Raw genomic sequence first — 13,926 nt, forward strand, 5'->3', positions numbered from 1 at the left:
CAGTAAACATTTGGTGATCCAGCTATTGCACAGCATAAATCATTTAGAACTACCCTTTCCCCAGATTTAGCATTAAAATCAGGTTTTGACGTCTGTCACTGCGTTAAATGAGACTTGATTCGGTTCGTGTTTATTGGGTACTGGACTGTGTCACCGTGTTAATCGGGCTTTGAAATGTGGCACTGTGTTTTTGCACCTGTTGTGGAGCTTGAGTTTATCAGTGTGCTTTGCACTTCTTCACAGTTATGTTCCGTTGTTGCTTATAAATCCTTAGAATACGTCACATCAAAAGCATTTCAGTACTTCATCCATTTCAAACCAAACAATTCGAGGATCTTTTCTTTCTGTGTATTTTTTATACTTTGTTGCTTTTCATCTGAAATATTTTTATTTCCCGTTTTTTTTGTTTTAAAGGTCTTTAATTTTTTTAGTTTTTAATTTTAAGGTACAGTGGTTTATCATGAATTAGAACAAATTTGAAGTTAAGTGTTTATAGTGGAGTGGCACAATGGCGCAATGGTTAGAATTGGTGTGCTGAGGTCACACCTGAAGAAGGCTCCACAGCCGAAACGTTGCTTAGCCGAAAATATGTTTTTTTAATTTTTTTAAAGACCATCCTTTTGACTCCACCCACATTTATTTATACCACTCTTTGATTTCGCCCACGCACATTTAACCGTGACCAATATTCACATTTCTTCATTTATAATAAAATATCGACCCATCTGGACATGACTCATCACCAGAAAGAAGAGGCAGTTTACCAGCCCTAGCCCCCCTGTGTGCAATTAGCAAAACCATTTCAATAAATCCAACACTTTGAAAATTAGCCAGCCTGATTTAATTTGCTCATATTTTTTCCCCTCTTTTAATTATTCAAAAGGTCACAGTAGAAAAATTGGTGTGCAAAATCTCCAATTATCCTTCACACCTCTGGATCATCGCTATTTAATTAGATTTATTACCTTGATTAATAGAGTTCCATTCTTTCTACACGGATCACGTACCTGAGTACACTCTCTCAGCCTCAGCACTCATGGAATTGAGGAGAAAAAACGAAAGGCAACTTGATTAAAAGCGAACAAAATAATAACATAATTTTCTAATTAGTGCAAAAATATCCTCTGAGCTATGTTTTATTTATGCTGTATAATAGTGTTAAATTAGTTTGTTAAAGGCAACAGTTTTCTATAATTGCTTAGAATGACTCCTGGTCTCAGAGTTTTGTTGTGCGCAGACAGGAAAAGTGAACTAAATCTCTCCAGTTCAGAACAAACAAGACTTCAAGTAGATTTGATTTAACAGTATTAGACACTAGGGGTATACATAGAGGTAATGCTGGGACTATTTAACCCTTGGTAACAAAACAGGACACAGGGTCATAACCGGAGACTTACAGGACGTTAATCTAGGATGGTGAATAGGAAACATCTTTCACACAAAGTGTCAATGGGTATCTGGAGCAGACTGCCCAGCCAGTAGGCTGAGGACCAAACTCTGGATACTTCAAGAAATGGTTGGCTGAAATATTGCCACTGAATAAACAAACGAGCAAAATGGCCTCAGTAGCCACTTCATTCATTTCTTACGTTTTCTTAGGTTTTTATATCCTCTTCTAAAACACAAATGTCATGAAAATCACGGTTTACCTTTTTAAACATTTCCTTTCTTTTCTCACCTATAGAGTAAGTTTATAAAGTCATCTTGTGTGTCTAATAAGAGTACTATTTAGAACTCCAATGTAAAAATGCCTACATACTTTTCCTAGAGAGGATTGTGATATAATTTTATTAGAACTTCAATTCAGTCTCTCTGGTTCGGTGTTCCATTATAACATCGCATTATTCCACAGATTTTGTGAATCAGTGCTGAGGCTGTAGGAGGAGTCTCCTCAGGAAGAGTTCAGTTGCAGGTCATACTGTATGTTGCCTTTATTGTTTGTTGCCTTTAGACTATACTCTGGAGAAAGTTAGACAGTCAAGCTCTGCGCAATTCAAATCAGATAAGTTGGATTTTCTGACTAAAAGGCATGTCAATGATATTAAAATAAATAGAATCTTTAACTGAAGAGCCATCTGTTTTATTATGTTTAGAAATTATCTTTGAATTTAACCAAAGTCCTTATGTAACATGAAACACTAACCAATTTCAAGTTTCTTGTTTCTCCTAATATTAATGTGACATAATCAGAAAGAGTACTCCTGTTGTAAGAGCTAAATATTTAACAAGCCCTAAAACATTAATGTAGGATATCTTTAAATCATTGATGGGAAGCAATATGGAGAAATATGTTGTATCCCCAAAGAATAAGAAATAATTTATAAACACAAGTCTCAGACAGAGAAATAAAAAGAATTAAAAAAAATACTTTCAGCATCGACTGATACTTCCTGTACAATCATGGCTCTTTAAAAGTGGTGAATTTTTGTGATTTTGTGTATTTGACCTTTGCCTTTTTAATCTCAAAGAATCTGGACATCAGATATGAGTTCTCACAAAGTGCCTCAATAAAAAGTCTTCAGAATACATCAGTGCAGTAGGGGGTCTCCTGGGATACAGAGAGCCTGTCCGTTTGCTCTCTGAAGATAGTAGCCTGTACAAAAAGCATAATGAATAATATGAAACTAATCCTGTTACGGGCTTCTGGTGCCCTTAAAAGTTTAGTGCATTGGTGAGCAATTTGTCGAAAGTGTATCTGTATGACTGACCTTATTTATTTAATATAATCAATTTTTGCCTTATTTTTCCTTCTTCATCTCGCCCACTTTTAGTTTTACACTTCCCACACAATAGGTTAAACCCTATCACAGAGACATTTAAAGCTTTCAGCTGCAGTAGGAAATGGACTCCGTATGGAGAAAAGAAAGACCGAAGTAACTCTACGTCACATTTTAGTGGATAAGCTTCTTTGCACACAGTTTATTTTCCAGCGGGTACCTGCTGAAAATAGCATAAAAAAGGGAAGTCTGCAGCACCTGAAGTGGGCTTTAAAGTCTATCTGTGAAACCTACTGTCTGTGAATTCAAAACATGCTGTATGTAACCATGACAATCGGGAGAAAAAGCTGAATTATGTAGTGTTCCACATCCCTGTTATTGGAGTGTCCTATGAAACTTTCCCTCTTGCCCTTAACCAGGCTCACTTCTTCCTCTTCCTCACCCTCCACAAGAAGCTTCTGTTCTCCTGTTTGGTCTGTGTAGCGGTCCCTCCGACTCCGTGCAGCACTTTCCTTCTCCATGACTCGGACGCCCCTCTGGAAGCAACATGGCAACGAACCTGCATGGGCCTGAAACAGGAGCTCACCACAATTACGTCTTGCGGATCTGTGACGTGTGGAAGCAGATCATAAATGACTTTGAAAATGACCACATGATCTTTGTTTTTCAGTTTACCTGTCCATCAGTAATGAATGTATCTCTGCTCCCCTTCTGTCCATCTTTCTGTCTATCATGACTGAAGCACTATGTCCACCAGAATGTGATCATGGTCAGCTTGGACACTGAAGAATTCTTCCATGCCTAAAGCCTAGACCTCCCACTATATACTGTAAGAATTCAGTGCTACCCAGGCTTCAGGGTGGTGATGTCAGCTTATGTAATAGACCCATTGCCAGATGAGTCCTGTTACATATCTATCATGGCCTCACTGGCTTGTCTTTGCTCTGTTAGGAATTCACATCTCTCATCTCTCTCAAAATATAAAAAAAAAACCTCTCGAAGTGAGATTGAGAAGCCAGCAGCGTGGTAATATTCACGCTTCACTGGCTGAATAGATTGCGTATCAGTGGGATCTGAGGTCTTATTGATTTTTGCCTTTCCTGGATGAGGTTGCCAGCTGAAGCTGAGGGAGAAGGGGGAACATGGTGCAGGTACATCAGAACTCACTGGGGTGTGAGATGAGACATTAAATGAAGGGTCATAGCTGTAACCTAGCTGCTGTGCCTACAGTCCATCAGACACATAATCTCTGGGTTTATAGATGGCATTTTACAATGCCCGATTTTTTTTTAATTCATCCATCCCTTCTTAGTCTACTTTTCCCACTGGTGAGGGTCATAGCACTTTTTTACTAGAGTTGGTTTCATTACATTTTACAGTGCTTGGCAAGCTGCCCCAGCTATGAGAACGTTTATAGACATGTCACAGCTTACTTCAGACCGCAAGCTTGTATCTCAAAGTGGCTGCTATTTTCTAGTTTCCTCTAGTCTTCCCAGCTTGGTCAAATGCCTCAGGCTTTCTTACATTTTTTAGAGGAAGACAGGATTGCACATCGGTGTGTTGATGTGCACATCTGTCTTACTAGTCAGAGACAGATCTTGGATCTGGGTTTGATTCCTGGCTTTGTGTGAAGCTTGCTTATTCTTCCTGTGTTAATGTGTGTTTTTATAGGTGCAACAGTTTCCTCTCACCCCCAAAAAACAAGGTTAAATTTGGCTTGACTGACTAAAGGAAATTGCCGCATCCTGAGAACGTGCTTTGTTAAGGGCCATAAACAGCACAGTAACCATGAACAGTATGTAACAGAAAGTAAGCATATTCATAATGACCATTTCACAGGTTGAAGTTAGCTATGCCCCACTGATGGACTCAAGTAAGGGAGAATTAGAAAATTATGATGCATAAGGAGCAAAATACTGAACTGTTTCACTTGTTCTTCCTCCTGCTGCTGTGAAATGCTCACAGGAAGACACAGTACATTGATCAGGGAGACTAATTGCTCATAATTAGTGTGCAAGCAAGTAAACTTTTCCTTAATTTAGTTTATATACTTAATGTCTGAGTGACTAGAGCCTGACATGAAGGATAAAATGCAGCTTAAGAATGCTTCACAATTCAGCAATAGCCATTTGAGAATCATGTATTGTGCTGTTGCTGTTACATCAGGTGTGCAGTGTGCTTTCACACTTGGGCCGAGCAGTACTCTACATTTGAGGAGGTGCCTGTGGTGGAATAGTTCACTGCTCTGGCAAAGTTCAGTCAAAACATGAAAGCAACTGAGAATTAGCAAGAAGACATACTGTAACAGTGTTTCCAACAGGTCAGAGAGGGAACACAATGACAGTACATCAGTTTAAATGTCCAGGGTGATTTGATTTCCCATTGTCTTTTGTAGTGTTTTATGAACTGTAACCAGTAGATGGAGTTAAAACCATATTTTATTCTCTGTTTTTATTCTCTGTTAACGATGGAATGTGGCATTTGCCCACAATGGTTGATTGTGCCTGGATTTCAAACTAATTGGAATTAGTACCCCCACACATTTATGCAACCCATTTTATAATTGCGACACAGAGGTTTAAAATTCAGCTGTTATGGTGCCTTTGAGTCTCTTGGAGAATATTCTGTACTGCAGGGAAGAACAAGCATGCAAGTGAAAGCAGTGTTTGAATAGGCCGTCCTGCAAAAACCTCCATCTGCATTACTGCACAGCTTCTCTGACAATGCGTGCGACAATGCAGCACAGGCTGTTTGTCCAGTACTGCAGGGAGGCGCAGCAGCTGGAGCTGGGGATCTTAGTGGAAAGGACGCTGCTGTCTGTGTTTTCATAAATAAAAAATACATAAAACCTTCAGATTGCTGTGTATCAAACAGCCATAGCAACACCAGCACTAAATAGCATATATTATTGACCTGACAATTTAGCCCAAATTTTACTGGGAATCATTATAAAAAGCCTCAAGCAATTTGCTTTGTGTGGCGGTGTATCATTAGCCTGCCTGGGGCTTGAATCAGGGTTTTTATCCTTTTGACTTTGACACTTATCATGTCAAAGCCCTTTCCTTATCCCTGCATTATGCAGCAGGACTTTCTAAAGTATTTTTTAAGCAAATAATGATACCACAAGCCCCTTGTTTAAGCATTTGAATTAACTTGTCACATCAATACCAAGACGGTTATCCCCACGTCCAATGGTAGACTGGCTTTCAGGGCCTGGCAATTAACAACTAGATTAATGCTTCACTCCAGGTCTGATTTTCAAATCAAGGGTTCTACTGGCGAAAGCTACAACAAGACAGTAATGCTTCAGATTCTGTGCTTGGAAAAAATGTATTGAACTCCTACAATACAGGCATTGCAAATAAATGGTATACAAAGAGAAATACTAAACAAGGCAAGGAGAACTCTTGTAATACAAAAAATAACTGGGCATACAAAGTCACTTTCTGAAACAGCGACAACATCATTGGGAGTCATTGGGAAAGCTGCTGTTTAGGGAGGTAAAACGGAATTTTTGCCTTGTAAAATTCTATGTGCAGGCCAGGACGAGAGAGGTGAGAATGAACTCCAGGTTAAAGCTGCAGTCTGGCCCATTTTTAAGGAAGGCTGACTTGTCCACTCCAGTCGCTCTTCTGCATGTACTTGGCACAGTTGTTGAAAGCTCAACACCCCTCCCACCTCCACCTCTATAAATTTAAAACAACTTTGCCCCTCTCGCTTTTAAACAAAAAACAACTAGACTGCATCTCAAGTTGAAGACAATGCTTGTTCCTGCACAGCAAAGCATGGTGCCTTCAGGGAGAGAGCAGAAAGTGCTGCAGCTAATGAAACACAGGAGCCCTGGCAACTGGGCTGACTGGTGTTCTTGTTCAGGCGAGGAGCATTACATGAGATGCAAATTACAGTGACAATAGTGCAGCAACAGGTTCAAGCAAATGAAACATGCAAAATCCCATCACACAGCCTTCTGGATAAGTAAACTGAGCATCTCAAATTTACATACACATTAACTGAAACCCTGTTTTTTAGTCCTCAAGAAAATCTTACCTTTCTGATTCATTCAGTGTCAAAAGATGCAAAGATATTCTGCTGGGTTACAAACTGTTTGGCTACAAACATATGTTGCTTTGTCACTTCCAAATAGATTATGTTTAGTTTCTTTCCTCCCTGCAGGAGAAGAGGAAGCATGCCAGAATATGTGAGAGGGTAGCAATTTGAAATCTGCTGTCATTTCATCAATCGGTGTGGGATGACATGTCAAACTTAAGGATAGTGATTGAGTATCGAGAGTGCTGGTCTCTTCTCCTGATGAAGGTGCAATATATGGACTTCTGAACCTATGCACATTTTAAGATTTGCTGCTTTGAAGAAGTGGTTTAAAGGTTTAAAGAAATCTGGATATACAATGAAAAGTGTAAAATACATAAAAAAAATTATAGGATGCCTTTGGAAATACCCACTTAGGAAGTTCTAACAGCTGTGGGTCTGCATTCACAGTTACCAGTACTTGATAGGCTGCAGCTGAAAGGGAAACCTTGCATTTGTATTTTGTGAAAGTGAGTCATTGCTCTCCTTGCACTGAGCTAGCAATACTGATAAAGTGGCTGGCCGAGCTCCGTGAAGTTGCCCCCCGGAAAAGTGCTACGTTCATGCCGTAGAAAGTAGCGTTTGTGCTGCTTTTGTTCCCGAGATATGGTGCCTTGTTTTTCCGGTGATCACGTGATCATGCACGGTGGCTTAGACGTCCAGTGACCCCGTCTGCCGCGTTCAAGCGCTCTATTAGTTTAGCTCGTACCTTTAACAGTTAGACAATCAATATCCGTAAACATTTGAGCCTCTTTAGATGTGAATAATACCAATTATTCCCTGTGGTTGTAATGTATGTAAAATCACCGTGATTGTAAGATTGATGGTTTTTATTTTCTAAGGCACGTTTTCCTTTCCTTTCCCTACGGTGACACGCTGTTGCCAAACACGTAACTGTGGGATACCATCGCGACAAGACCTCCGCAGCATGCCATGATAGAGACCTCATATATATCGCGGCAGTGTATATCACGACTGGCACCTTGCTTCCATGCCACCCTGGCACCGCTGTCACATCAAAGGTCTCATATCAGGACATGGGGGCGGGGCATTTTGTTAGGGTATGTCATATCGCGATATACAGGCTTCATGCTGGGACATGGGCGTGACAGGTTTTTGTCATATCGCGATATATGCGCTACATGTCGCGACATGGGTCGTCGGGCGTCTTGGTTGGGCATGTCATATCGTGATTTATGGGCTTCATGTCGCGACATGGGCGCGGGGGGGGGCATGTGTCATATCGCGATATGTGGACTTAATGTAGCTTAATGTCGTAATGGGTATCGCGATGTGATCGTGATGCGCGCACTCCTATCTTGACATGCAATCTGAGTCGTGAATGCGCTGTGTGCCCTAACGCTGTATTCTACACCAAGGACTTGCCGGAAACATAAAGATAAAAGGACTGTGAGCTCATTGCTTCATGTTTGCGCATAAGACTCCTGTAAACACAAACACACGGACAATGACAGTTTATTAAAGAATTCAGATATACGTTCACATCTGTTATTTGAAAATAAAAAATATGTTTCCAACATTGCCGCAGGTGTGAGACGGTGGACTTTCCAGTGTTGCTTCTCGGATGTGTAATTTACTACCCCCGACAACCTTGCACGAAGTGCCCCTTAAAAAACACCCTGGTTCTTTTCACGTTAACGAATGTGCTTTGCTTAAAAAGTGCAACAGTCGTCTAGTTGTTCGTAAAGTTGCAGATCCAAGCCTTTTTGAACACGTGGCTCGACTGACGGGTCGAATCTTTACACGTCCCATGGTGCGCGTGTTTATTTAAGAAGGAGACAGTGAGAAACTGATCACTTGATTTTTTTTAAAAGCACACCGCTACGAAGCCTCTTAGTAAGAACATGCAATTGTTTGCTAGTGTTCTCTTTTTGAGACTACACCCGCAACTCTTCTGATTAGGGGATGTGATATTCGCGACAAATTTAATTTTCCTGCTCACACAAACGCACAGAAGACACTGATATTAAATCCAAAATACACCGCCGCCCCCCACCCGGGCAAAAAGAGGAACACAACTGTAAGAGCTGTTCCTCTCGCACCGGTAACAGCCGCTTGAACTCGGCAGACACTGGAGGTCAAAGTCACCGTGCACGGTCACATGATCACCGGAAAACCAAGGCGCTATATCTCGGGACCGAAAGTAGCACAAACGCAGCATTAACGTTTGAGACCGGTCCGGTTCCCCTACGACGTTGTAGGGGGGCTGAGTGACGTCACACTCCTCCCAAAGAAGGCGCTATATCTCGGGAAAGAAAGAAGCTGGGAAGTTACTTTCTATGGCACAAACCGGCACAAATGTAGCACTAACGAATGAGGTGGGTTTAATCATTTGTGCTGTCTGTAGGGGGGGGCAACTTCACAGAGCTGACAGGCCAGGCTCCTTTTTACATTGAGTCATGGTCGTATTGGTCAATAGCTGGATCAATGTCACTGTGCTGATGTCAGCTCTGGCAAATACTAAGTCATTCGTTTATGGTAGCAGTCCTGCAGTGCAAAGTGTTGAGTCAATACTCAGCCCACATGGCTGATAACTGCTTGAGAACTAATCTTACAATAACAATAATAAAGTTGCTAGCCATTTTAGAGACAATATGAGCGCATTAGTGGTTATCTGGTGGATTCACTGGCTGATAAAGCACTAGGTTAAATGATTTCTAGACCAGGTGGACATACAGTAGGTGTGTGTCTCTGCAGTTTTGCTGCTACGGTCGTGGCACATGGGCTAATGAGTGAAAGGTTTCCCCAAGCCGGCATCACTCTATTCTTTCTTTCGGCCTTTGAGAGCATCAGCTCATCGCCAGACACATGGGGGTTCCAGAGGGAGGATGTGCTGCACCCAGAGAGAGTGCCGTGTGCCGTCGCTATGACGACACTCTCAAACAGAACATAGCAGGTCTCCTTGGGGGAGGGAGACAGGAAGGGAAGTAGGGCGGCATGCTTGCGATGCTAACAAGCACTCTGCCATCATGAGGGGGCAGGGGACAGGGGATGGGGGCAGATACTGGGGGAAGCTTCTCCTGTAAGCGGTGTCAAGGCAACTGCAATAGAAATACAAACATAAATCAGTCCTGCGCCGAAACAGGCAGCAAGCAGGAGTCAGTCCAGGAATCAGACAACAGCAGCTCAGAATAGACGCCCGAAACTCCCCTTTCCTTCAGTGGCATCTGGAGATCATTCTCCATTTCTTCGTAAAACCATCAGATTTATGGCACGACATTTCTAAACTGTTGCTGGTTCTTAGGCTCTCAACAGTTCTGGCCGCATCATGGGCCCCTGGGGAAGATCATGGCAGTAAGTCTGCATGGAAATAATTTCAAATTTGTACTTTGGCCTACCTTGTTTACCATATGCCATACTTCACTTGACTGTGATTGTGGTAACTCCACGATTTACTACAGTACATACTGACTATTGCTGTACAATACCACCTTCATAAACGTAAAGAAAATATTGCATTTTATTGCCTGTGGCTGTGTGGAATACTCAGAACACAGTGTATCGCTTACAGACTACTCCTGCTTTGAAACATTGGAGCAGCATTAGGGCTTGATACATTAAGAAATCAATATTGTTTTAATCATAGTGTTTTAGTACATCATCTGCAATTATCACAGCACCCTCCAGATTAGACTTGTGAGGCATGAGTGATGTTTAACTTTTGTAGACCGAAGATTGAAATCTGCATTTGGTCTTCAAATCTTTTCAGAACATTTTAAGGTAGATAATTACAACCTAGTAGCTGATATCATGCATATATTTGACATGACCTGTAAAACACAATCCCATGTAGTACTCACAAGAAGCAGGAACCTTTGTTTCCATGTTATTTTCAGCTTCATGTTTTGAAGAATAAAATTAATCACTAATCTTTCTATTTGGAAAAGAAATTTAAACAGTTTAATATAAGTGGAGCCAATGAAAAAAGTGAAATGGTGTGTTATAAATTAAAAAAAAAAACTATCCATGGCTGTGCATATTGCCACTTTGCCTCTTAAGAATAGAAGGACTGTTTTCTCTGTGTTTGTTTTAAATTCTTCTTGTTTGTAGTATGGCTAAAAAGAAACTTTGCACTTAATTGACAAAAGCCAGACACAAGTTACTTAAAGGTTCTTTGACATCAGCAGAACTCCATAAACATTTGTGTAAAAAACTCTTGTAACCAAATAAGAGCTTTGGTGAGTAGGTTTTTAAACAGTAATCACTAAGACACGTGTTTAGACTGCAGTGTATACATTTACAGGTTGAAAGACCTCTGTGGACTAATGTAAATTCTAACTTTGATTACAAGTACCCCCTCAGATTGAAAGAATATTTCTACTGGCCTGGCAGTTACAGGGTGTGTGGGTGCTGATATTATCAGAGAAAAGAGATATTAGTCAGGAGTTTTCAGTCTGACATTCTGATCATATTAAATATTAAAGTCATTGCTTCTTTTTTGCCATTCCATGCCTTTGTTGTTCTAATTGCATTCTCACTTTGTGACAAACCCACGGGCTTTCTTCCCTCTCTTTACTGAAACATTGCTAACTGAATCAGAATAAAAGCCATGTCTCATTAGTTTCACAATCAAAATCGCGACATTGCTTGTGATTGTTTCTTGATGATGGGGAGGTAGAACAACAACAACACATTCCATTGAAGTCAGATCCCAGCATGTTGCCATTACCAGACTGTAACTGCAGAACTTATCTGCCTTGTGTGGGAGATGTAATAAATTGCAACTTGTTACATAAACAATATGGTGTCATTCTGTTAGAAACACTTATCTTTCCACATAAAAGTGATGAAATCAAGCAAAATGTAGCAATAGTATTCAGTACTTCAAACACAGCTTCATGGAAATGCAAAGGCAAGTTTTATTGGATTCTAATAGCAGCAGGGAGTATGGTGCTAATAGACAGTCATGGACAAATGCTGGCACACATACTCTCCATGCTTTATAATGCAAAATGCTGGCTGATATCACTACCACATCCATATGTACAAATGGAAATTTGCACATTCACATTTATAAAAGAGGAAACTATATGTCATTTTTATGTTCTTATTATTTGCATTTACTTGATTTTGGAAGTTACATGGAAACAAACATTTCAACCCTCAGTGTTTCACATATTTTACATTCTGAATCTCATTTATAGACAAACTAATGCAAGTACAACTATCAACTGCACATATAATTACAATTAACACTTAGCTATAAAAGGAGTTCATTGCAATTCTCTTTAATAGCAAAAATTCCATTCAAGCAAAAAAGATTCCAGTCATTTGCATATCTGTATTTTATCCAGAAAATAAGAAATAGTAAATAGCTTTACAGGCACACCCAATTGACTTTGACCATGAATATTTCATACAGTATATCAAAATTTAGTATCATTTTCAGCACAGTGACTCAGAGATTCAAAAAATCATTACCACACAGGAAACGTGGACATGTCTGTACGATAAATACATTTTTTACCACTCCTACTTTTCATGCATGCAAAGACATAGTGTGTAAAATACTGAATTAAAGACAATTTTTCTGAAGAGGGTAAAATGCAATTATTGAGTTCTACACAGATGCCTAATTCTGTTTTGTAGATGTGAGAGGTTATAGTTCTGTAAACCAATGTTATTACAGTAAAGGAAAAAAATGGCTTTCCAAAAATTGCTGGAATATTGTTGTTATTGCACTGCAACTCTGTTTCAGACTCGATAGTTACTGAAATTGGGTGGCTGGATGGATTATTCATCCACTCATTTTCTAAGTGCTTTATCCAAGACAGGGTCACGGAGAAGCAGGAGCCTATCCTGGCAAGCAACAGGCACAGGGGAGGATATGCACTGGACAAGACACCAGTCTAGCACAGGGCTCTCACAAGACATGCCCTGCATCTACTCACACCAGGGCCAATTTTCCCAGAAGCCAGTTAACTGTCAGGAAATGTTTTTTTATTTTGCAGAGGACATCCACATTTCTAACAGTATTTATTTACTTGTGTTTTGTTATGGCAAAAACAAGCTGAAGATCACACAAAGGGATATAAAATAGATTGTGGATGATAGAAAACGCTAAGAAATAGGTCGTATTGTTTTCTTGACATTGAGCACACATTCTCCGGACAGCCTTGTGGTGCTCCCTGAATATGTAATGGTTACATTTTATTTTTCCTCAGCATCACTGAGCTGGGCACACCCACTGCCCGAATTTTCATAGTCCTAGCAGGACTGGCCAGGACTAGATCAGAGAGGTTGAGCAGCTCATGCATTGACAGGGTACACAGCTAGAAGATAACGCAGACCTCCTGCCCTGATTCAGTCCACACCACTGTCAGGCCTCATATTCCTTGGTGTGTGAAGTGTCCTTAGAGCTGGCCTACAGGGGATCTCCAAACACCCAACTCATGGGAAGACCTCTGACGTTCACAGAAGGGAAGCCCAGGAAAAAGTGATTCTTTTTCCACTCAGAGATGTGTGTGACTCAGAATTTGCAGGGGCTGTAGTTACTTCAGTTACATCATTTGTCATTAGTGCTCTTAAATAACAAGGATGTGTGTTTCCCTTTTATTCCACACAGGAGGACACGGAAGTGCTGTTTCCAAAACAAGACAGAGAAGAAGGATTCAGCTTTTATTCTCCTAATAACCAAAAACATGAAGATGCTATGCTATTAATGCTAAGTAATTGTTTTTTTTTTCCTTCTTTTTTCCCCTGGAGCTTGACTGCTGCATTCCATGGAATTTGGGAATATTGTCTTGGCACAGTGTTATAAGGGGAGAATCAAAACAGAGTATTTCCCTAATGGCCACGTAGAATGATTGCTTCTTTTTCTTTGCAAAAGCTTCAATTTACTATGCTTTTCCTGGAGCCTGTCCTTCCTTGCCTACGTTTTGTGCTTCCACACAGTATCTTAGGCATCGTTTAACACACAAAATAAAAGGCACACCAAACCGAATGCACAGAGGAGATTTACCTAACCTCTTTTGTCCTGCAGTCCAGACGTGCATAGCATTTTATTGCAAGCTTGGCAAACAGCACTGAACAAAAAAGATTTGTGGCACACACGGTTTTAGACACATCATTCTAACTGCTCCAGGCATACTGTATAATGAAG

Source organism: Lepisosteus platostomus, chromosome 22, assembly GCF_059453375.1.
Source record: "Lepisosteus platostomus isolate fLepPlt1 chromosome 22, fLepPlt1.hap1, whole genome shotgun sequence".
Taxonomy (NCBI): domain Eukaryota; kingdom Metazoa; phylum Chordata; class Actinopteri; order Semionotiformes; family Lepisosteidae; genus Lepisosteus; species Lepisosteus platostomus.